The sequence below is a fragment of the Acinonyx jubatus genome, chromosome C1 (genome assembly GCF_027475565.1).
Source record: "Acinonyx jubatus isolate Ajub_Pintada_27869175 chromosome C1, VMU_Ajub_asm_v1.0, whole genome shotgun sequence".
In the NCBI taxonomy this organism is placed as follows: domain Eukaryota; kingdom Metazoa; phylum Chordata; class Mammalia; order Carnivora; family Felidae; genus Acinonyx; species Acinonyx jubatus.
Genome location: NC_069381.1, coordinates 34,172,366 through 34,198,367, shown reverse-complemented (window position 1 = coordinate 34,198,367; position 26,002 = coordinate 34,172,366). Strand labels below are relative to the sequence as shown.

At 40.9% G+C, this 26,002-nt stretch overlaps 1 long non-coding RNA gene across 1 annotated transcript in view; it reads left to right on the top strand.

The window, feature by feature from the left end:
- The window catches only part of LOC128313582 (uncharacterized), a 42,640-nt gene extending 20,725 nt beyond the window's left edge, over positions 1-21,915 (top strand). Inside the window, exons 2-4 of the long non-coding RNA XR_008294486.1 lie at positions 13,096-13,175; positions 18,935-19,044; positions 20,926-21,915. This is a non-coding gene — a long non-coding RNA (uncharacterized LOC128313582). The remainder of the gene's footprint in view (positions 1-13,095; positions 13,176-18,934; positions 19,045-20,925) is intronic.
- The last annotated feature ends 4,087 nt before the right edge of the window (positions 21,916-26,002 follow it).

Sequence of the window (26,002 nt, the reverse complement as noted above, 5' to 3'; positions counted from 1 at the left end):
TTATTTTTGAGAGAGAGACAGAGACAGAGAGACAGAGTGTGGGCAGGGGAGGGGCAGAGAGAGAGGGAGACACAGAATCCGAAGCAGACTCCAGGCTCTGAGTTGTCAGCACAGAGCCCGACGCAGGGCTCCAACTCACAAACCGCGAGATTATAACCTCCACCAAAATCGGACAATTCACCACTTAACCGACAGAGCCACCCAGGCGCCCAGACAAAAGGCATATTTTCTAAGGTAAAATTTTAAGTCAGTCTGACTTGTGCAAGCATTCAATCTTGCTTGATTGCATAAACTCGGGTTTTCCAGAAACTTGCTCAGGGGTAGCAGTTTCTATGAGAAAATGTTTTGTTTTGTTTAACCCCTTTAAAGTATTAGAAGTTCAGCTTTTTCGTTTTCAGGGAGTTTGAGCAATATTGGATTTATGTAAGCTGGTGTTAGTCTCTATAAGCCAATCAGAACAAACATCTTTTAATTCGAAAGTCTTTGTAATCTAATTTGTTAATACCCTTAGGAGATAAGAAAATACTCCACACCCATACAATCAGATTTAAGGCTTTTCTAATTTTTTTTTTTAAGTTTTATTTATTTAAGTGATCTCTATACCCAACATGGGGCTCGAACTCACGACCCCAAGATCAAGCATCAAGTGTCACATGCTCTTCTGATTGAGCCAGCCAGGCACCTTAGGCTTTTCTCATTTCTAACAAACCAGATTCTCCGTCACATCTCACCCAACAGAAAGAGCTCATCATTCACCTGGCAGAGACCAATGGTCAAACCATAAAACCAGATTCCTGACCATCACTGCTCCCATGGGGAAAATTCACCACCACAATTAGGCTCTTGTGTACACACTGTGCCCTCAACAATGCAGTCCACAGTGGTCTGATATCTTCTGTTCACCGACCAGCTATTGGAAAGGGACAGAACCCAAAACACAAGCTCGACAAGTCACAGACAAACAGACCCGGCCAATATCCAGACACAAAAACAAAGAATCAAAGGGAATAAAAGGGGAGAAAGAGTCAGCAAAAACGAAGTTCCTGGAGTTTGCTCTAGAGAGTGGGGAAAAGACAAGACTATAGCCCATGGGTTTCTACTGCTCATCTTAACAGAAGGCAACTGGGTGGCTCTTCCACTGCTGAGTTCCCAGCACTGATAAAAGGGCAGGAACCTTTCAGAATCTCTGAGCAAAGCTTTCTTTCCTTTTTTTTTTTTTTTTAATTTTCTTTAATGTCTATTTATTTTTGAGAGAGAGAGAGACAGAATGTGAGCAGGGGAGGGGCAGAGAGAGAGGGAGACACAGAATCCGAAGCAGGCTCCAGGCTCTGAGCTGTCAGCACAGAGCCCAAACTCACAAACTTCGAGATCATGACCTGAGCTGAAGTCAGACGCTTAACCGACTGAGCCACCCAGGCACCTCTCTGGGCAAGGCTTTCTTAGTATGGCTTTCTCTGACTTTTGAAACCTCTAAGCTCACTATTAGGTAAGGTCAGAAGAACACACATCAAGGTTGTGGGAAAAGAAACTCTAAACATCAGCATTAAGCTTAAAAAACTAAAACTGCCGGTTATTCTATCAGGAAAAAAAAAAACGGTTTATTCGGGAATAGCAGAGAATCGCAATCCGGGACAAACAAGCTACTGGACAGCCACAGGCAAGGCCAGAGAGCAGAAGGGAGGAACGCTGTTTTAGTGGGGAAAAGGAAGTCCATTGGCGTGAACTAGGAGTTCAAAGTGTAGTGGCTCTTCATTGGCTGAGTTGTGACGGTCTCTCCGGGGGGGGCTGTTGCGAGGGGAGGAGGAAACCTTTCTTGCTCCTCCTGGGATAGTAAAGTAGTAGCTAAAGAAGTGAGGACTTGCAGGGTGCATCTCTTCCTGTTGGAGCTGGCCGTTGACCGCTGCACACTCCCACTCCTCCGAGCGGGAGAGCGCCCCCTTCTGGCCTCCCAACTCCATTCTAAAGGCTGCTTCCCTTCATTAATTGTGACAGCAGGTAACTGGCTGGTTGGATGGTCTGAAATTCAACTGGGGCACAAACATGAAACTTTTATTGTTTTCTAATCACTGCCTCCAACCTCACTTGCCACATTTCCCTTTCCAATGCCTTAACAATATCTTGAGTAGGCTCATTAGCTCCTGGTCATTCAGTGCAATTTAAAACTCTGGTCTCCTATTCATCAATCCATTACCATCATCATTACAGTCCCACCTCTGTTCTCATCTCCATCAACCCCCACCCTTCCTCCTTTCCATCCTAAAGAGGATCATCTCTGCAGCCAGATAAATCAGAGGTAACTGTCCATTTCCAGCTCCTTTCTTCTGCTCTATTTGAATAAAAAAGCAATGCTGAACAGATAAAGAATTGAATGAAGGGGCAGACCACACCTCTTCCCTTCTCTAAGTATATGTGGTAAAACCTGACCTGTGGGGGAGAGAGGGAGGAACGGGAAAGAGGCTCAGATGTACTGGACTTGAGTTCTGTTACTCCATAAATAATTTCTTACTCTTGTTGCCTCTTCTAGTCTCTGACTTCACCTTAGATTCTCTCTTTGTGTTTTTGTCCTCACGTCTCTCTCAGGGTTGTTTTATTTCCTTTCTACTTCCTCCTACTCCCCATTCCGTTTCCTACCCTTCCCTGTAATCACCTTGAACAGTGCAGAAGTTCTATCTGAAATCTAATTTGAGTAACTTTTTTTGAAGGGCCCATATTGACTCAATTTGAGTGTGCTCCTTATATAAACTGAGTTACTAAATCTCCTAGGAGAAATGTCCCCTGATGATGCTTGTAGCCTAAGGCATTCTCCCAGCTCTCATTAGGGCACTTTTTACAGCCATTGCTACACTTGTTCAGGGAGACTCTGGCTCCAGACTTTGGAGAAAAACACTTCCAAGGAAGATAGTGATTTATGTGATGAGGCCCCCGGGACTGGCTGGCTAGTCCTCTTGACCAATGGTAGGTATGTGCTTCATTTGTTTAAACCCATATTTCTCCATTGGCCAGTCTCTGCATCAATACCAAATGGACTTAATTACAAAAGATTTCTAATTGATTTCTACAATAGATTTCTATTGTTCACTGGTGGTGTAGGACATAGCACCTTGTTTTTCTCAAGAGGTAATTGGTAATTCTTAGCCCTTTTTATTTCCACAAATATTTTACAATATTCTTGTCAGGTTGGGATTTTTTTTCCTTTTTGAGACTGCAATGACTCTATAAATCCACGTGGAGAAATTTGATACATTTAAAATATTGACTCTTCCAGACCATATTATATCTTTCTATCTATTTAGATCTCCTGTAATGTCTCTTATTAGAGCTTTATCATTTTCCCAGAAGAGATCTTACACCTATTTGGTAGACTTATTCCTAGTGAGGATGTTTCAGAATGGTGGGGGGGGGGGGTGGTTTGGAGCCGACAGACAAGAAAGAATTCTTGGGGACGTCTTTGGTGCAAAAAAAAAAGTGATTTTACTAAAGCACGGGGACAGGATCCGTGGACAGGAAGAGCTGCACTGGGGTTATGAAGAGTGACTGATTATATACCTTCAGGTTGGGAAGGGGTTAGAGACAGCGTAAGTCTCTAAGAAATTTTGGAAGCAAGGTTTCCAGCACCTTGAGGGGATAGTTGTTGTTAGGAAAACATAATTTATTACTGTTTAGTAAAACCTCATCATGGGACCCTTCAGATGTATATCAGGGATCATACGCTTGGAGTATAATTGCCAACATGTAATTGGGGGCTAAAGATAAAGGAGGTTTGCAAAGGAATTTTTATGTGTTTAAGGAGACTCACAGGATGCTGGGCGGAGGGGGGGGGAGGTCAGGATAATGTTAAGTGAAGATTCCCTTTTCCCCCCCTAGCAAAGTGTTATCATTGAAGCAGCTGAGCTCCTAGAGGAAGGTCACTCTGCTTATTTCAAGGCCTTGTCATTGGGCTGTAGGCAGTAAGGGAATTTAATTTTTTCGTTTGCCTTTGTTTCCCACATCACCATGGCAAGCACTTAAACCTACTTACATCGTTTTTTAAAAATTTTTTTTAAATGTTTATTCATTTTGATAGAGCACGAGCGGGGGAAGGGCAGAGAGAGATGGAGACACAGAATCCAAAGCAGGCTCCAGGCTCTGAGCTGCCAGCACAGAGCCCGACGTGGGCTCGAACTCAAGAACTAAGATCAAGACCTGAGCCGAAGTCAGATGCTTAACCGACTGAGCCACCCAGGTGCCCCAAACCTCCTTACATCTTGATGAGGGTGATATTAAGGCTCCAGGAAATGGAGTCCATAGGTTTCTGGAGATTAGGCTATGGATAAGATTGCCTTTTTCTTGCACTTTACTAAGTTTTCCGTACACTGAAGGTGATTCCTGTCCTGAATGACTGATGTCTGTCAGTCAATCATTTGTTTTCTTTCCTTTCCTTGATTCTTGGGCATCCAGGAGTGTCAGAGGAATATCACACATATCCTACCTGGGGTGGGGGTGCTGTTAGCATGTGCTTTACTCTCAGCTTGCCTTATGCTCCCTCATCACTACGACTTCATTTTTTTAATGCCATTGTGAATTTTTTTCAATTTCAATTCTGGTTTCTTACAGGAATATAGAAATACAATTGATTTTTATGTTGATTTCATATCTAGCCACTATACTGAATTATAATAATTTTTACATTATTTAAGGTTTTTAAATATAGATAATCATAGCATCTGGAATGATACTGGCTTTATTTCTTCCTTTCCAATCATTCACCTTTTATTTCATTTTGTTCCTTTTTATACATTGCATCCTTTTTATACCTCAAGTACAACGTTAAATTGAAGTAATGGTTTTAGGCATCCATGGCTTGTTCCTGTCTCAAAAAGTTTTGCTGCTTGCTATGGGGTTTTTGCAAATAGCTTTTATCAGGTTAGACATGTCATTTTAGTCTTAGTTTGCTAGACGTTTTCATGAGTGGATATTAAGCTTTATCAAATGCTTTTTCTGCCTATTGATATGGTGTACTAAGGGAGTTTAAAATTTTTTCCATCTGTGTTTATGGGTGAGATTGGCCTATAATTTTCCTTCCTCAAAGTGTCCTTGTCAGGTTTTGGTATCGAGGTTATGCAGGCCTCATAAAATGACTAATGGAGAGTATCCCCTCTTCATTAGTCCTCCGGAAACATTTATAATTGTGTTTTCTGGGATGTTTGGTGGCCTCACGGGTGGCAGTCACACTGATACAAACTTCCTCCTGCAGTGGCTCTCCTGTGATAGCTTCCTCCTAAAAACAGGCAATAACATTCTCTAACACCCAGCCGATCAGCTATGAAATACCCCTTCTTCTGATCATATAATCCTTAATAAACGCCCCGGTTAAATCCTGCCCGTTTCCAGTTCCCGCAACGAGAGAAGCTCGTGATGGCTTTGCAGTCATCACCAATTTAAAAACATTTTATGTGAATTTCTCCCCAAATACCCATCTTGACAGGTCAGTGAGATTCACCAGGAAAGTTCCACATGGGAAGTCTTGGTTTCAGCAGGAGGGTGTGAAGAGGTTCCCTCTGCCTTTCGCACACTGTGCACACAAGTTGAACTTGTTAGCCTTGCTCCAGCGTATTCCTTCGCTGCTTGTGAATGTTATGATCTATATTTTTCCTTGTTCTACTTGAAGTGATGTATAATTATAGGCCACTGTGGAAAATTTTTTCCACCTCCAGAGGAGAAAACATTTCTAACTGTCCTTATACTATGTTACATGCCTTAGCTTTTGTTGTAGTTACCTTTAAAAAAAAAAAAAAAAAAAAAAGGCATATGATCCTTCAAAACTCTTAAACTGACTTTCTACCTGGAAATGCCATAGCTCTTTGCTACTTCAAGTGTGGTTCATAAACTAGCAATATAGGCATCACATGGGAGCTTGTTAAAAATGCAGAATCCCTGGGATGCCTCGTGGCTTAGTCGGTTGAGCGTCCAAAGTTGGCTCAGGTCATGATCTCACAGTTTGTGAGTTTGAGACCGGCATCAGGCTCTGTGCTGACAGTTCAGGGCCTGGAGCCTGTTTCAGATTCTGTGTCTCCCTCTCTCTCTCTCTTTCTCTGCCCCTCCCCCGCTCATGCTGACTCTCTCTCAAAATGAATAAACATAGGGGCGCCCGGGTAGCTCAGTTGGTTAAGCGTCTGACCTCAGCTCAGGTCATGATCTCACAGCCTGTGAGTTCAAGCTCCGTGTTGGGCCCTGTGCTGACAGCTCAGAGCCTGGAGCCTGCTTCAGATTCTGTGTCTCCTTCGCTCTGCCCCTACCCTGCTCACGCTCTGTCTCTCTCACTCTCAAAAATGAATACATGTTAAGAAGAATTTTTTTTAATAATAAATAAATAAATAAATAAACAAACATTACAAAAACAATTTTTTTTAAATGCAGGATCTCTAGTCCCTCCCCAGAACTGTGGAATCAAAATCTTCATTTTAACAAGATCCCCAGGGGATTTGTGGGCGTCTAACATTTTAGAAGCACTGCTGTGGCTGATGCCAATTACCCTTCCCAGGCCACACCGCTGCTTTTGTCCTCCTCCATCAATGCATTTTTTCCAGTGATCAGGTCTGCCAAATTCAAACACGAGGAGACTGACGTCACAAAAATGTGAGATTGTGCTTTGTTTCGGGGGTTCCTTCAAATCCTTTATAAGCACTGCTTGTTTTTAAAACACTTCTATTGTGAAATGTAACACACACATAAAAGTGCATAAAATGTAAATGTAAAGGACTTATTCTAATGTGAACATCCATTAACTATCACCCAAATAAAAAAATAGAACTTAATTAGCACCCAAAAGCAGCCCCTCACCCACAAAAGACTTCTTTCCAGACCATATGCCCCTTTGTATCCCCAAAGGTAACTGTGATCCTGAATTTCATGTGTATGTCTCTAAATAATATAGTTTAGTTTGACTTTTTTGACCTCTATATAAATGGACTCCTTTATATAGTGTTTCGTGCACTCAATCCGTAAGATTCATTTGTGACACTGTAGCACATTTTTATCACTGAATAGTTTTCCATATGAATATGAATATGTTACAATATATTTATCTCTTCTGCTCTTGATGCACAATAATAAGGTTGTTGAGGTTATAGTCAAAATGATGCTATGATTGGTTTTATACAAATATTCTGGTGAACATGTGCTCAGATCCTCCTAAGGAAGTGAGCCCAAATTATTTTGCTCACTTACCCCTAAAGACTTGAAAAATGTATGTATTCTCTCACACATTTTTAATAGACTTCATTTTTTTAGAACAGTTTTAAAGTCACACACACACACAAATTGAGCAGAAAGTACAGAGAGTTCCCATATAAATACCTCCTACCCCTTCACATGTACAACCTCCTCCATTATCAACATGCCACATCACAGTGGTAATATTTGCTACAGTTGATGTACCTACATTGACACATCATTATCACTCAAAGACCGTAGTTTACATTATGGTTCATTCCTGGGGTTGCACAGTTTATTGGTCTTGACAAATGTATGGTGACATGTAACCATTGTTACAGTATACAGAATGGTTTCACTATCCTAAAAATTGTCACATATTTTTAAGTCGATATTTAAAATGTTCATTGTAAGTGAAATAGTTGCAAAGGATTTAATTTCTGGAGCACCACAAACATCGGCATTTTATTTTATTTATTTTAAACTTTTTAATGTTTATTTATATTTTAGAGAGAGACGAGAGACAGAGAGTGTGTGTGAGCTGCAGAGTGGCAGAGAGAGAGGGAGACACAGAATCCAAAGCAGGCTCCAGGCTCCAAGCTGTCAGCACAGAGCTCAATGCGGGGCTCCAACCCACAAACTGTGAGATCCTGACCTGAGCTGAAGTCGGACGCTTAACCGACTGAGCCACCCAGGCGCCCCTAAACATTAGCATTTTAAAGTAAAGCTATTACAGCACTCTTTTAACACCATCTACATACCAGCAAACTAAACACTTGCAATTTTTTATTTTTTGTTTTCAAATAATGTCAGATTTACAGAACAGTTGCAAGAATGATGCAAAAAATTCCTACATACCCTTCACTCAGATTCTTCAAATATTAACATCTTATCACATTTGCTTTATCTATCTATCCCTAAGTACTTTAGTGCATATTTCCTAAAGAGAAGGACATTCTGTTATATAATCACAATATAAATATCATAATAAAGAAATTAGTACCGATACAATGCTAAATGGCCTTGTTCCAATTTTGCCAATTGTCCAAATAATATTCATTCTAAGCAAGGAAAATCCAGGACCATGAGTTACATTCAGTTGTTATGCTACAAAGCCTTATTCTGGAACAATTCCTCAGTCTTTCCTTGTCCTTCATGACCTTAACATTTTTGAAGAATACAACCAAGTTACTCCGTGGAATATCCTTTAATTTGAGTCTGTTTGATGTTTCCTCGTGATTAATTAAGATTATGCATTTTTTGGCAGGAATACCAGGTAAGAATGTTGTGCCGTTCTCACTGCATTGTATCAGGAGACACATGATTCTATGTGTCTTTTACTAGTGATGTTAATATGATCACAAACATCTCCATTACAAAAATAAAAAATAAAAATACAATTTTATTTCTATGCTAAAAATATTTTGATTGATATCCTAAGAAAGGGGAGAAGATGAAATCATATAAAATGCTCAGTACGGGGCGCCTGAGTGGCTCAGTCGGTTAAGCACCAGACTCTTAATTCGGCTCAGGTTATTTTCTCAGGGTTGTGAGATTCACCCTTGCGTTGGGTTCTGTGCTGAGCATGAAGCTTGCTTAAGTTTGTCTCACTCCTTCTCTTTCTGCCCCTCTTTCACTTGTATGCACGTGCGCCCTGTTTCTCTCCCTTTCTCTCAAAAAAATAAAATTAAATGGTCAGTAAAACTACAAAAGGCAAAAAAAAAAAAAAGAATGGAGATAAAAACAGGAACACAGAACGAGGGTGATGTACAGGAAACAGTAACAAATATAGTAGATATTAATCCAACTATCTCAAAAATCGCTTTAAATTCAATGGTCTAAACACACCAGTCAAAAGACAGAGATTGTCAGACTGGATGAAAAAACCAAGCCCTAATTAAATGTTTCTCCAAGAGACCACTTAATCTTTTCATGGTATATAATACTTTCATTTTAGCAAGAGAGAAGAAGTATGAAAACTTTTGAAGAAGATCAGAAGGTATGTTCTATACTCTAACTCAGTTTGCTCCAGTAGCGGGGATGAAGGAACCCACTTTAAATACAATGACATATGTAGATTAAAAGTAAAGGGATAGAGAAAGATATACTATGCTAACACTAAGCAAAAGAAAGCTTGAGTGGCTATATTAATTTCAGAACTTAGAGCAAGAAAAATTATCAGGGATAAAGAAGGGCATTACATAATGATAAAAGGGTCAGTTCTCCAAGAAGACATAACAAACCCTAACGTGTAGGCACCTAACAATAGAACAAAATATGTGAGGTAAAAACGGATACAAGTTCAGAGAGACTTCAATGCTCTCTATTAGATATGGACAGATCAGTTGGCAATCAGTAAGGGCATGGTTGAACTCAACAGTGCCATCAATCAACTGCATATAATTGACATCCTATAGACTATTTCATCCAACAGTAGCAGAAAAGAGATTCTTCTTAAGTTCCAATGGAACAAGATAGACCACATGCTAGGCGCTAAACTACATCTTAACAACTTTAAGAGACTAGAAATCCTACAATGTCTGCCTTCAGACGATAGTAGAATTAAACTAGAAGTCAAGAATACAAAGGTAGCTTGAAAATCCCCAGATACTTAGAGATCAGTTACTATTTTTCTTTTCATAATCAATTAGTATTTTGTGGGGAGAATCTTTGAAATTACGTTAATTCATCCACTAGTTTTACTATCCACTGGTGATTCTTGCCTGAATCCCAATTGTTACTACTATGGAATCCTACATTTATTTACTAGTTGGCATTCTACTATATGGAAGAACTTTTCCTTCTTCCTTGTTTATTTAGCTATAAAGGTATGGACTCATGGGTTCCTGTTTGACTCAATGGATTATTGAACTCCCATCCAGTTCCACAGGGTTCATTCCAGCCTTCCCTCTTTCCATGTTTGTAACTTCCTTCTCCAACGGCGAGAAACATGGCTCATAGTTTCAGTCCTGAAATATGCAGAAAAAGAAGTTTGAAAAAATCTAGTGTAGAATGAGGGTGGGGGAAAAGAAGAAAAATCTAGCCTATACCATTGCAAGGAAACAAACCAGATCTCAATATTAAACAGACCTCAGTATTTCTCTTTTTCTTTCACTGGAGAGTATATACCAGTAATTCTGTGTTCCAGAGTTATTTGAATTGGCTCTTTCCCCCCACTTCAGTGTGGTTATGTTTTTCATTTGAAATACATTTTGTTTCATCTGTTTCTTTATATTCTACTGTAGGCTTCCCCCATTCTTGGTTTTTGTTTGTTTGTTTCTGTTTTTACTATATAAAACATTAGTATGATTCAAAGCATCTCTCCCCTTTCCCATTGTTGGCACCCCACTTCTACCCCCCACTCTTTCCACCCCATTCTACCCAAGTGGATCAGTCTCATTTACTTCTGATCTCTCCATTCTGTGCTTCTTTTGCATAAATGAACAGATACATACATATTTTCTTATTTTCTCTTCTTTCTTACATAAAAGGTCGCATACTGTAGGTGCTCTTTTGCATTTTGGCTTTATTTCCTTAACAATATATACTGGAAATCACTCCATATCTGTTCGGGTAGATTCTTTCTTACAGCGCATAGTACTCATTTGTACGTACGTACCACAGTTCACCACTTTCCTGTGTCTGCCATTTAGGTTGCTTCCAATGATTTGCAATTACAACCAGTGTTACAATGGATAACCTTGCCCATAACTATTTTTGTATTGTTGGAAGCATATCTTCTGGAAGTGGGAAAGATGGCTCAAGAGATCCTAAATGCCTATACAGCTTTGATTGATTTTGCTAAATCCCACCCCCCCAAGAGTTGTACTGGTTTGTATTCCCACTAGCAGTGTGTAAGAGGGTGTTTCCCCACAGCCTCACCAACAGAATGTGTCATAATTTAACATTTTTACCAATCTGATGGGTGAAAAATAGTGTATCAGAGTAAATTGACTTCGCATTTTTTTTCTGTGAGTGAGGTTAGACATCTTTTCATATATGTTTAAGGCCATTTAAAAAAATTTTTTAAAGATTTTTTTAACGTTTATTCTTGAGAGAGAGAGAGAGAGAAAGAGAGAGAGAGAGAAGTGTGTGAACAGAGGAAGTGCAGAGAGAGAGAGGGAGACACAGAATCCGAAGCAGGTTCCAGGCTCTGAGCGGTCAGCACAGAGCCGGACGCAGGCCTCGAACTCACCGACTGTGAGATCATGACCTGAGCTGAAGTCAGACGCTCAACCGACTGAGCCACCCAGGTGCCCCTTAAAAAAATTTTTTTTAATGTTTACTTATGTTTTTGAGAGACAGACAGAATACAAGCAGGGAAGGGTTGCAGAGAGAGAGGCAGACACAGAATCTGAAGCAGGCTCCAGGCTCCGAGCTGTCAACACAGAGCCCAAAGCAGGGCTCAAACTCACGAGCCAGGCCGTGAGCTCATGACCTGAGTTGAAGTCAGATGCTTAACCAACTGAGCCAACCAGGCGCCCCGGTATTTGGTGTCTTAAGTTGGGGGGGGAGGCGGGGAAGGGATGGTCTTACAAGACTGATACCTGAACCTGTGGGATCTGACACTATCTCTGGATAAACAGTGTCAGAATTGAGTAAAATTGTGGGACACCCAGCTGGTGTCGAGAGAATCGCTTGGTGGTGGTGTGGGGGTCTCCCCCGACAGTTGGAATTGGGTCCAGAACCTAATTTACCAACTTAAGTCTATCAAACATTTCATTATCAAAAAAAATTTAAACGCTTGGGAAAATATGGTTGGAAAGGAGTGATCAGTAACAAACTCAGTGCAGTGACAGAAGTTCTGCAGAGAAAACAGTGGAACTGGTCATTCTTTCAAATAATAGCATCTCTTCTATATCTATTGGAGAGATTGAAATGTTAAAAAACAAAAGAAAACCACAGGGGTTCCTGGCTGACTCAGTTGGTGGAACGGGTGATTCTTGATCTCAGGGTTGTGGGTTCGAGCCCACGTTGGGTGTAGAGATTACTTAAAAATAAAATCTTAAAAAAAAGAAAATAAAAGAAAACTACACACACATGCACAACACCCCTATTACAGTAATTTTCTATCCTTCGTTTTGACCTCAAAAGTCTTCAATTTAATTTTTTTTAACATTTATTTATTTTTGAGACAGAGAGAGAGAGAGAGAGAGCATGAACAGGGGAGGGTCAGAGGAAGAGGGAGGCATAGAATCTGAAACAGGCTCCAGGCTCTGAGCTGTCAGCACAGAGCCCGACATGGGGCTCCAACCCACAGACCGTGAGATCATGACCTGAGCCTAAGTCGGACACTTAACCGACTGAGCCACCCAGGCGCCCCAACCTCAAAAGTCTTCAAAAGAAAACCTGCAGACTCACTCAATCTCCTTTGCCAACATCTTTTGTGTCTTTACGGTCTGACTTGCTAGCTTCTCCCAACACTGTGTAAGTGCCCTCTGCCAGCTCCATCAATCACGGGCAGGATACTGACACCATATTGTGCAGCCTTAAGCCTCCTAACACTTTGCACATATAATGCTTTGGCAACGAACAGTACAAATGGGACACTACAAGTACTTGCACGTAGCTATCAAGGCAACTGGCAATTCGGATAACATAATTTTTGCTTTTTCTTTTAAAGACTTATGCTTGGGGGGCTTCTGGATGGCTCAGTCGGTTGAGTGTTCGACTTCAGCTCAGGTCATGATCTCTCGTGAGCTTGAGCCCCGCATCAGGGCTCACTGCTATCAGTGCAGAGCCTGCTTCGGATCCTTTGTTCCCCCGACCCCCGCCACTCCCCTGCTCTCGCTCTCCCTCTCATAAATAAATAAATAAATAAATAAATAAATAAATAAATAAAACATTTAAAGACTTATGCTTGGCATACATTGGTTAAAACTGTGACTGTCTCTTTCTTTCCAGACCTGGTCCAGTAGGAGGTACCATCGTGAGAGTTGACATCGGCTTAGTATGGGAAAGAAATGCACACATTGGCGTTGTTGGTGAGCAGAATGGTATTATTAATAGCTGCACTTCAATAAGCTATGATGAATTTGGTAGATCCCCAGTTTCCATATTTCTTCTAGCACCACACGAAATGCATGTGCAGTAAACCAAGTTCCTACTTTAACAAATGGTAAAATATGAAGGATGAACAGAGATGACCTCTATCTCTTTCTCCTGACCCTTTCTGGTCACGTAGATGTGCACACATGTAACTGTGCCATCACACTTCTCTTCCAGGGACAAATTACAGGACACTAGCTGATTAAACCAAGTGCCTTTGGAAACAAGTGACCAATGACATTGCTGTTTCTCTCCTCTGGTCACTTAGACACTTGGTTTACCAGCCGATTTTGCCTTAGGCTCTGTGCACCGTGACCTTTAGTTATAAGCCCAACATCAGTTTCCCAATGAACAGTATTACTGGGAATCAGGAAATTAGGGGCTAGCTTTTCATTACGTAAGTTTGTGAGATAGAGGTTGAACAATTGCATCATAGTTTGTATAGAGAATAATCAAATGTTATTGCTGCTTTTGTCATTTAAGTTGTAAATCTATAAATATTTATATTATTGCTCAGTAACTCATTTTAAAATTTTCCGGGGCACCTGGGTGGCTCAGTTGGTTGGGCGGCCAGCTTTGCCTCAGGTCGTGATCTTGCAGTCCAGTCCGTGAGTTCGAGCACTGCCTCAGGCTCTGTGCTGACAGCTCAGAGCCTGGAGCCTGCTTCAGATTCTGCGTCCCCCCTTCACTCTCTGCCCCTCCCCCACTTGTGCTCTGTTTCACTGTCTCTCAAAAATAAATGTTAAAAAAATTTAAAAAAATTTTTCCATATATCCTTTCAACAGCAGTGACTTTTTTAATGTTTATGTATTTTGGGGGGGGGGGGGGCGGTGAGGAGAGAGAGAGGGAGGGAGAGAGAATCCCAAGCAGGCTCCACACTATCAATGCAGAGCCCAACGCAGGGCTCCATCTCATGGCTGTGAGATCATGACCTGAGCAGAAATGAAGAGTCAGATGCTTAACTGACTGAGCCACCCAACAGGTGGCTCTCAACAGCAGTGACTTTTTAAAAAGCGAATATTTAATAAAAATATATGTATTGTATTTCATCTCTCAAAAAAGTTTATGTAAATGTGTAAAAAGCACAAAATGCTAACATTTACCATCCACTATGGAGGATGTAGTGAAATTACTAGCCACATAAAAACTAAGACATTAGCAGCTACTTATAAAATAGTCAGATTTAACTTGTGTCACTGCACAAGATACATTTAAAAATCATTCTGGGGGCGCCTGGGTGGTGCAGTCGGTTAAGCGTCCGACTTCAGCCAGGTCACGATCTCGCGGTCCGTGAGTTCGAGCCCCGCGTCAGGCTCTGGGCTGATGGCTCAGAGCCTGGAGCCTGTTTCTGATTCTGTGTCTCCCTCTCTCTCTGCCCCTCCCCCGTTCATGCTCTGTCTCTCTCTATCCCAAAAATAAATAAACGTTGAAAAAAAAAATTAAAAATCATTCTGTTAAACATGGCTTTCATCCAGGTCACATGCTTGTTCTTCTCAATTTCTCTCATTTCAGGGGCACCTGGGTGGCTCAGTCAGTTGAGCATCCGACTTCAGCTCAGGTCATGATCTCATAGCTTGTGAGTTCAAGCCCCGCGTTGGGCTCTGTGCTGACAGCTCAGAGCCTGGAGCCTGCTTTGGATTCGGTGTTTCCCTCTCTGTCTCTGGCCCTAACCCACTGGCATTCTGTCTCTGTCTCTCTCAAAAATAAATAGACATTAAAAAAAAAAATTAAAGGGCGCCTGGGTGGCTCAGTCGGTTAAGCGTCCGACTTCGGCTCAGGTTGTGATCTCACGGTTGGTGGGTTCCAGCCCCGCACCAGGCTCTGTGCTGGCAGCTCAGAGCCTGGAGCCTGCTTCTGATTCTGTCTCTCCTTCTCTCTCTGCCCCTCCCTTGCTCACACTCTGTCTCTCTCTGTCTCTCAAAAATAAATAAATGTATAAAAAAAATTTTTTTAATTAAAAAAAAATTTCTCTCATTTCAATTTCTTGAATTTTCTTGCACAATTTTTGCTGTTCAAGTGTTGGCCTCACTAGTAAAAGAATTATAAGAGCAGTATAAATTATGCCAATTTGACATCCATTAGGATCAGATGCATCAAAGAGAAAATCAGGGATATTAATGTCAATAATGGGTAGATTTTTTTCATTCAATTCATTAAATCAAAGCAAGACGTTTGAATGGTCCTACTCTTAGAGGTAAAATATCTGACTTTAGCATTAAAACCACTATAAATTCAGTTGAAGAATTTAATAGTGAAGGCATATTTATTTGCTTTTGTGTTAATAATACAAATATAAATTTGGTAGAGTACACATTAGGGTAAAAACATTGTTTTCACTAAATTAATAAACTTACATAACAGATTAAAAGAAAAACTGTGACTATTCAATCCATAAATCTACTGGAGTTGCTCTGTATTAATTTCACCTACCTGTCATTCTTCAATAACACCAGATGCTACATTTCGCTTAAAGCTCTGGCTTATCCATCACAACTAAAATTGAGAAGTGATTTGCTCAAGCAAATAAAATACAAAAACTACAGCTATCTGGTCAGGTTATCAAACCTGCCTATCAAAACCACAGGAATGTTAATAGGAGAGACACAAAATAATTCAAAGAATTACAAATCTTAATGATTATTTTTTTTTATTTTTTTAAGTAATATCTACACCCAAGGTGGGGTTTGAACGCACAACCCTGAGATCAAGAGTTGCACGTTCCACTGACTGAGCAGCCAGGCGCCCCCAAGTCTAAATGATTTTAAAAATTACACATTGCCTACAAGAGTAATCCTGCCCTGTTTTAATCAGAGACGTCTTAGAGTGTATTTTAATTACTGAGAGAGCTACTGCCCCCTCATATCTTTCCAGTCTGTTTTTGCATGTTTATTTTTCCATATGAACTTTAGTATCAACTTTTGACATTGGGGGGATCACAATTAAATTTATAAACTAACTTAGAGAGAACTGACCTTTAATTACGTTGAATCACCCCATCCAAAAGTAAGAGACATCTTCTCCTTTGCTTGTCTACTCTAGTATGTTTCAGGAGATTTTTCAAATTTTCCTCAGATGGACTTTACACATTTCTTTTTTTTTTTATTTTAAAAAAAATTTTTAAATGTTTATTTATTTTTGAGAGGGAGACAGAGCATGAGCAGGGGAGGGATAGAGAGAGAGGGAGTCACAGAATCTGAAGCAGGCTCCAGGCTCTGAACTGTCAGCATAGAGCCCGACGCAGGGCTCAAACTCACAGACTGTGAAATCATAACCTGAGCTGAAGTCAGACACTTAACTGACTAAGCCACCCAGGCGCCCTGGACTTTGCACATTTCTTAAGTTTATTCCTAAATGTCTGTCTTCTCTGTTGCTATTACCTACCATCATATCGGCTGATTATAATTTATATACCTGATGGCTATTTATTTCTGCCTGTTAATTTTGTGCTCTGCTTTCTTATTGAATTGTTTTACTGAGTGAATGTTATTATTCTCAGTTTTAATGTTTTATTTAATATTTAATATTAAATACAGATAGAGGTAACCCCATACAAAAAGCTCTTTAGGGCACTCAATTTTTTTTGACTGAAGAATAATCGACACACAATGTTACAATAGTTCCAGGTGTACAACATAGTGAATCAACATCTCTATACATTATGTTATGCTCACCACTAGTGAGCTTCCGTCTATCACCACCCAACACTGTTACATCGTTGACGATATTCCCTGTGCTGTACCTTTCACCCCTGTGACTCATTCATTCCATAGCTGGAAGCCTATACATCCCTCTCCCCTTCTTCCATTTTGCCCCATGCCTACCTCCATCCCCTCTGGCAACCACCAGTTTGTTTTCTGTATTCACGGGTCTGTTTCTGCTTTTGCTTGTTTGTTTGGATTTTTTTTTTTTTTTTAGATTCCATATATAAGTGTAATGATATAGTATTTGTCTTTCTCTGTCTGACTTATTTCATGTAGCATAATACCCTCTGTGTCCATCCATGTTGATATTTGGAATGTGAAGAGATTCAGATTTGGGCAGCCACTATTATCCTTGGCAACCTAGGATTTCATATTGATCTGTAGAGTTTTTGTATATGCCAAAATAAAATGCAAGTGTCTTCATGGTAGACACAGAGAGGCACCGCTCAGATGCCTCTGCAGGAAGAAGTTGTTCTCCAGCTGCAGGGAGCGCATTAGGCAGAGAGCCTCCAGCCGTCAGCTATTTCAGAATGTGCCACATCTGCAGAAAGCCGCCTGCCTGCGACCCGAATCTGGTGACCGAAGGGGCTGTGGGATGTAAAAGTCCAGCTATTTGGGCCCAACATTGAATGCTGTGATGTGTGACACTTGCTCCCGGGTTAGTTGAGGCTTGTAGGACCTTCTCATAGTTCAAGTTCTTCCCCTGCCCAGTCCTGCTTCTTCCCTCTTCCACTCACACGTGTTGGTCCCTGGTAAGCTTCTTGTACCTCAAGTTACACCTCAGCTTCTGGAAAATCCATCTGGGATATGGATTGCAAATCCCTTCCTCCATGACTTAGGGTTGGTTGGCTACAATTTTGCCCCAATATAGTCCTGCTTTACTGGCATCATCTGTTGCCCAGAGGTTATTCTCCCTCTTTCCTTGGACATTGGACACCTGGCTCACTGACACTGTCTGCAACACTACCCCTGTGATAATTCCTGGTAACATCAGTGTACTCAGAGATGTGCCTTCCGACACCCCAGCCTCTCAGTTCCTTGGTGTCCTCTCCTGAAGCGGCCCTTACATCCATCTTGCCTCGGCCATTCGGCCCCGCAGTCACACCCTAGATTTTGTCATTCCAGATTATTGCAACCCCTATAATCCCAATTTCATATGCTCCACTCTCCAGTCAACTCCTCCTCTATTTCCAACTCACACTAATACTCCAATGATCCTTTGGTTTCATCATTACCTACAATCCATTCACCTTACTGCTTTGTCGTTCCAGACTGTTTTTCATGTTCTTCTTTCCTTATTGTTATGGATTGAATTGTGTACCTCCAAAACTCCTGTGCTCCTGTGTTAAAGCCCTAATCTCCAACATGACTGTACTTAGAGACAGAGACTTTAAGGAGGTAATTAAGATTAAAAGAGGTCATAAGGGTGGGGGCTCCAATCTGATGGGACTAGTGTCCTTATAAGAAGAGGAAGACATTATGCTAAGGGAAATCAGGAAATTAGTCCAAGAAAGACAGATACCTTACATCTCACTTATATGTGGAATCTAAAAACAAAACAAAACAAGGCAAGACAAAAAACCAAGCTCATAGATACGGAGAACAGATTGGTGGTTGCCAGAAGTGGGGGATGGGGTGGTCAAAATGGGTGAAGGGGATCAAAAAGCACAAACTTTTGGTTATAAAATCAATAAGTCACAGGGACATAATGTACAGCATGGTGACTAGAGCTAATAATATTGTATTGCATATTTGAAGATTGCTAAGAGAATAGATCTTAAAAGTTCTCACCACAAGAGAAAAAATTTTGTAAATATATATGGTGAAGGATGTTAACTAAAGGTTTATTATAGTGATCATTTTGCAATATATACAAATATCAAATCATGTTGTACATCTGAAACTAAAACGTGATATGCCAATTATACCTAATAAAAAAAGAAGAAGAAAAGGCACCTGAAATCCCTCTTTTTCCACCCACCCACAATGGGAAGGTCATGTGAAGACACAGCAAGAAGGTGACAGTCTGCAAGCCAGGAAGAGAGGCTCCACCAGAAAGCAACCCTGCCCACCCTTGGATCTTGGACTTCCAGCCTCCAGAAGTGTGAGAGAATAAATGTTTGTTTTTAAGCCACCCACTCTGTAGTACGGGAGCCTCAGCTTCCTTCCTTACCTTCCACTTCCCTACCCAGTTTAAATTTTATCATCAGTCGTAACGAGCCACTCCAAATGCCCTGAACTCCCTTGGCCAGATCTCAGTTTGCATTACTTGCTTGGCAAAACTGAGACCCTGGCAGAAGCTAATTCTCCCACGCCTGCGTCAACGCTGCAGAAAAACACGGCTGAAAAAACAACAACTGTATTGACTGCACCACTTCCCATTCATGACCACTTACCTCCAGTGGGCACTTAACTTCCTAGTCATTATTCTACATTTATCTAGTCCATTAACTCTCTTACTCTCGTACTTAATTATTTCACATCTTTTCCTCCCCCTTCATACAGGTTTCATCCCTCACTCCCTGCTGCTGACCTTGCTCCTTATTTCACTAATAGAGGCCACCAGGAGAGAATTCCACAGCTCCTGATATCCAACCTGCCTGTCTGCCAGCATCTGTCCACAGGCACTCTGTCTTCTCTCCCCGGTTGGCAGTGCCCTCACTGTGCTCCTTCATTCTCCAAATGGCACTGATATTCACTCGTTAGTGGATAATTGTTGTCATGGTTTGGAGATGCTGTATTATCTCGCAACCCCCACCCCCCCAAACCAGAAAACAGTAAGGCAAAGGCTTCCTTTTATCTTGTTTCTCCTTCCAGTTATCACTCTGTTTCTCTGCTCCCTTTCAGAGGAAAATCCCTCAAAATAGTGGTCTGTTCTCACCATCTCTAATTTCTCTCCATCTGTTTCTCCCCTGAAGCCATGTCAGTCAGGTTTTCACCCCTGTTGCCCTTCCAGAGCTGGTCCACTCTCTGCCCTTCTCTTACTCAACTACCAAGCAGCATTTGACAGAGTTGGTTACCCTTTCCTTTCTGAACACATCTTCTTTACTTGGTCTGCTGTTTATCCTTCTATCTCAACAGAACCTCTATTGTTCCTCATCTCCTTTTATGTCCGTCTGGCTTTATTCAAAGATCTCCATCCCTGTGAAGCCTTGCCCTGGCTACCCTATCTAAAATTGTAATCCTCTCCCAGACTACCACATACATACTTTTTAATCCCCTTTCCTTGTTTTGTTTTTCTCGTTAGCACTAAGTACACTTGACATAGTATATTTGACCTCCGGGCCATGTTTGTTTCTTCCCATTAGAATGTGAGCTCCATGGAGGAAGGAATTTATGCCTTCTTTCCTTATTCACCACTTTATCCCCAGCATCTAGAACTGTGTCTGTTGTACAGCAGGTGCTCAGTAAATATTCACTGAATGAATGAACAGTAATGTCAACTTGCCCATAAATACCGGTAGCTCATCCTTCACCACCAGGACATTTGTAAATATTCAGGTTTCTACCTAGGCAAAGAAATGTTGTTCATGGGCTTGCACGTTGGTAATTCAAGTATGTTTTTAGTAACAAGCAAAAGCTTACCCGGTCACCATTAATCAAAGACTTCCAAAGAGCTTCTTTCCCAAGTTGAGGCAACTTCATCCCTCAGCAGTGATCAGGTCAAACTGTAAAGGAAGTAGACAAAGCCTTACCGAAACTAATACGGCGTACTTCCTCTGCTCAACTAGCTCAGGATGGTAGAAAGCCAAATGGGGTTTCAAAAAGTAAATTAGCCCAAATGTATATACCGAAATGGTCAGATTTCTTGCCCATAATTCTTAAGGTCACAAAAACTAGAGCCAACAGAAGAACTGGAGAGGCTCATGAAACTTCTTGTTGCACTTCCGGTGGCCATCCACTTGGAAAATATTTATGTATTAAATGGCATGTTGCTACATTATTACAAAACACTACTGAAGTGTGTCAACACTTCTATTCACAGGAACAAGCAGCTTGAAAGATCACCCTGATAAAAACGATCTACAATCCACAACCTGAAGATTGAATATACTTCAAAGTTCATCAGAGGAAAGAAGCATCAATCAAACTCCCCTGAAGGGAATCGTCACAGCTTGGACGTACCACCCACGTATCCTGGCCCAGGCTTCCCACCTCAAGAGCACACGGGCGCCAGTGACAGCTTTTTATGCCTACTTCATGGACTTTTACCTTAGCCTTAAGAGCATCTTGGTGTACATTTTATATTGGCTCCGTATTTGCTCTCTAGGTGCCAACTGACACTTATCCTAACAAAGGAGTCTGGGAATGGGCCAATTTCTGAGCAACATACGAAATCGCAACGTTAAAGGAGTAATTCTGCCACTAACCTCTCTTTTGCAAGGAAAAAAATTAAGCAAATTAATAATTTTTCCCCACTGGATGAAGAGGGCCTTGCTCAATTCTTACCTCAAAATTTAAAAACACAGGGAGTGTGTTGGTCCCCTCTCTTTTGGCGAAGAGACCAAATGATGAGGTCAGTATTGCCAGGTCACCACGGCAGTGGCCCCACTGTCCCTTCTGAATGCACAGGGTTGCTTTGGGGTCTTGCTTATAAGGTACAGAAACTGTGCCACTTCAAAGTGGAAAGGATCTTCCCCTCCAGAGAGAAAAGGACTATCTAAAAGATTAGAAAAAAATTCCAAAATCGTTTATGGGCTTTTGTCTGATTACTGTTTTATGGGTTTGGTATGTCAAAATCCAGGGATAAAAATATTACACTTTCCTTAAACTATTCTTTCTGTTCATAAAGAAACTTCTTATTTCCAAGTATTGGGTCACGTCTCATGGGATATCCATGATACTGATGCCCCTCCTCTGGGAAGACTTTTGAAGCCTGGGGATGCAAAACAGTTGTTTTTGATTGCTGCTGGAATAAGACCAATAAAGCCTTCCAAATGCACCGTCCCCAGTGTAATTTCCCATACTTCCATACTCTTTCCACAAATAGCCATTGCCATTAAAGTGTTTCAATGTTTCATTCAAAATGGATTAGTTCCTGTGGCCAGTAGCCAATGTAATTATAATGAATGTTGTATTAATCCTTATGATATTTCCCTGAATTCAGTACACACTGTATCTTAATCTTCCGCTCTTCAGTTGCTCAATTGTCCAATTAGACTGTCGGTGATCATTTATTGGGACTTATTTCATTTGTGGTACATGAGCTGACTTTTGGCATCCAAGGAATTGGTCTGGCTTATGTGATTATGGGGATATTATCCTGGTTACGCACCACTTCTCGTCTCTCCCCTAAGCAAAATTATAGAATCTCAGGGAAATAAGTGAAACGGAAAGGCTTTGGACATTAACTTTCCCAATATATGGTGTTGCCAGGTCCATTAAGAAAAATTATTCAAGATTTTAGAACAAAGTTGGTAATGTCACATATAACAATGCTATAGAAGATATTGCAACAAAAAGACTTCTGCCACCAGCAGCCAGGTTCACTAGAAGATGCCCTCCTGCTTAAAAACACTGGTACTGGATAAATTTCAACAAATAAATATTCATACACTTTGCTAAGACCTCAAGACACTAAAGAAAATCTCCAGCGGCCTAAAACAAATACAGCTTGTTGGAATTGGTGATATGCCAACACGGGAGTTGGCTATCCTGGGGAAAGTGTCCATAGTAGAAACCTAAAGCTTTGGGGGTGAATAGCATCATGGGAAATGGGAGATAAATCTTGGGCTTATATAAGACAGGACAATAACAAAAACAAAAACAAAAAACCTGCCTGCCTCTGTTATGACTTTGAGTGAAAATAATAATAGTCTGTCCAGAGTTCTAACAATGAACCTGACCTCTCATGAGTCTGGGGTTCAAATTTATACCACTAATCTTACAGATTGTTCAGCCCAATAAGAGCAAGGAATAAAAAAATCTACCACATGAGGAAATAAGCCACCATGAGATAGAGCCAGCAGAAATAGAAACAACAAAACAGTTTAGAGTTTAGCATTTAAAAAGCAATCAGTGTGATCCACCATAGATTAAAGAACAAAATAGGGGCACCTGGGTGGCTCAGTCGGTTGAGCGTCTGACTTCAGCTCAGGTCACGATCTCGCGGTCCGTGAGTTCGAGCCCCGCGTCGGGCTCTGGGCTGATGTCTCAGAGCCTGGAGCCTGCTTCCGATTCTGTGTCTCCCTCTCTCTCTGCCCCTCCCCCGTTCATGCTCTGTCTCTCTCTGTCTCAAAAATAAATAAACTTTAAAAAAAATTTTTAAAAAAGAACAAAATATAAGATTATCTCATACAAAGCAGAAAAAAGCATTTGATAACAATCCAACATAATTTTGAAGAAAATGATGTTTGTGGAAGGATATGCTATACTAGATACCAAGACTTACAAGATGTGATAGAACATGAAGGCATTAGTGCAGGCACAGACAAATGGGAGAAACGTACATCCTAGAAACAAACTCACGCACGTAGGGACTGTTGCTATATGACAGAGTTGTCGCTGAAGAACAATGGGGGAAAAAGTTCTTTTTGCTAAATGGTGCCCAATTGGCTATCTGCATGGAAAAAGTGAAGTTGGACTTCTGTCTCATCTCATATACAAAATTATTTCTAGGTAGACTAAATACTTTGTCAATCAAGACCCAGTCAGGCAAAAGAAACCACATGTAATGTGAACTAGACAAATTTAACATAAAGAATTACTAACTAATTACAAGGGGATTAACTACTTAGAGGAGTAGAGAACTACAAATAATACAGACATAGCAGATGCAGGGAACAGCCACGACCTCTAGGGCTAGGGCAGAGCAGGCAAGAAAGAAACAAATTTGGAAGAGCGCCCCCCCACCCAAGGCTAAGATGCAGACTTCGGAGGTGTAGCTGCGCTCCACTGGTTGAGAGGGAACGGGCTGCAGGCCAGGGCTGGCTGGAAGGAAACTACCCACAGGGGTGCCGGTGAAGCTTGCTGGAAATCACCCGTCGGGTGCCAGCGAAACTCAGTGGGAAGCCACCCAAGGGCCAAGAAGCCACTTACTGCACCTGAAGGGAAAGCACGGGAACCAGGAAAAGTACCCTCCTCTTGCAGTGTCTCTTCAGCACCCTCTTCTGGCAAGACTAAGAACGTGTCAGTTGACAACCATTTATAACGTCCAGCTCCAGTATTACAAAGCAGGACAAAAGAGGGTGGATTTGGAGCTGAGCAAGTAATAAATTGATAAGTACCTAAATGTATAAGTGTGACAATAAAGCTTTTGGAAGCTACTACAATAAAATATTGTTTAAAACAAGAAAGATTTTAGAAGATACTACAAAAGAAGAGCCTCATGACCTCAGTGTCCCTGAAGCATTTACACACCAAGCATAAAGGAAAAGATTCATCATTCGATCACATTAAGATACTATTCAACAAAAGATACCATTAAGACAGTGAAAAAATAATCCTCAGAGTGGCAGAAGAAGCCGGCAGCACATGTAATCAATGAAGAACTAGTATCCAGAAAATATAAAGGACTCCTACATACGGCAAATGTATTTTCCAGAGATAACATCAATATCTCCCACCCTGTATGCCTTTATACAGCCTGGCTTTCTAATTCTCCAGTAGTTAACTGGAACATCTTACCTATCAATAAGAAAAAGAAAAAGGACATACAATCCAATAGTATATTGGGTAAAAATACTAAATAAGCACTTCACAAATGAGGAACTACAATAGCCAATACACGTATGAAAAGTTCATCAACTTCATTGGATTCAGGAAAACGCAAATTAGAACCACATTGGATACATCCAGCAGAAAGGCAAAATTTTTAACATCTGACAGTCTTAAAAGTTGATGAGGAAGTGAGTCATGAAAATGTTCTTAGCATGGACCCTCTAGAAAGCAGAGGCTGAGACAAGGATTAAGGGAAGGACCAATGCTTTATTTTAGATGTGTTAGCTAAGGGCAATGAGGTGAGGGAAGAAGAGAAGGAAAGCTGGGATGCTTTGTGATGCTTATTGACCACCCCAGATAATGTTGCCATAAACATCTTTGTTCCTGGGATCTGGTTCACATGGGCACAGATTTTTTATTAGTGCTTCGCAACCAGCTTCAAAGAGACACAAAAGGTTGTTCGTGAAACATGGTCATTCTTCATGTGGGTTGTAAGGGTTTCGAGAAGAACTACACTTTGAAAGAGAGAAAGGAGGCTCCCAGCTCCTGGCTTTTCTTGTTTACATCACATGGAGCTACTCCCCGTGGCTCTCTGGCAGATCTCCATAGCGTGGATTTCAGACAAATCTGGAATTGGCTAGGTGACCAGGTGCAGTTTGGGCGCTCAGAAAGAGAAAGAGAGAAAAGGGGGCATTTGAGGGAATCTGAAAGCACATCATGAGGTGTGTGGCACGATACACTGCCGATGGAGTGCTAAATTGGTACAACCACTTCAGGAAAATGTTGGGCTATTTTTGGTAAAGTTTAAGATGTATGTAGCCTACAACCTACCAATGCTACTCCCAGGTTCATACCTTTTGGAAATCTGTACACATGTGGACAGATCACTCAAACAGAAATGTTTATAGTAGCATTATCTACAGTAGTCAAAAGCTGGAAGTAACTCAAATGCCCGTCAACAGGAGAATGAAGAAATAAATAGGTTGCTGTTTGTTCTTACTGTGTCATACTTCAGCGTACGCACCGAAAATGAGCAAACTGTGATTACACATAGCCATATGGGTAAACTCAAGAACAAAATGTGAATTGGAAAAGGTAAGCCACTGAAGTAAAATGTACATTATAAAGCCCTTTATGTGATACTCAAAGATATATAAAATTTAACAACATCCTTTTTAAGATTACATAATCTGTAATAAAACGGTAACAAAAAGCAAAGAGATTATAACCACACAATTTAGAATAGTCATTATCCCTGTAGAGGAGGGAGAGGAATGCAGAGGGAAGGAGCTCCCAAAAGGCTTCAAAACTATTGGTGAGGCTCTATTTTCCAAGCTGGATGATGGACACACTTCTGTTCATTTATGTCTTATAGTCCTCATACATTATCATTCTCTATGGTA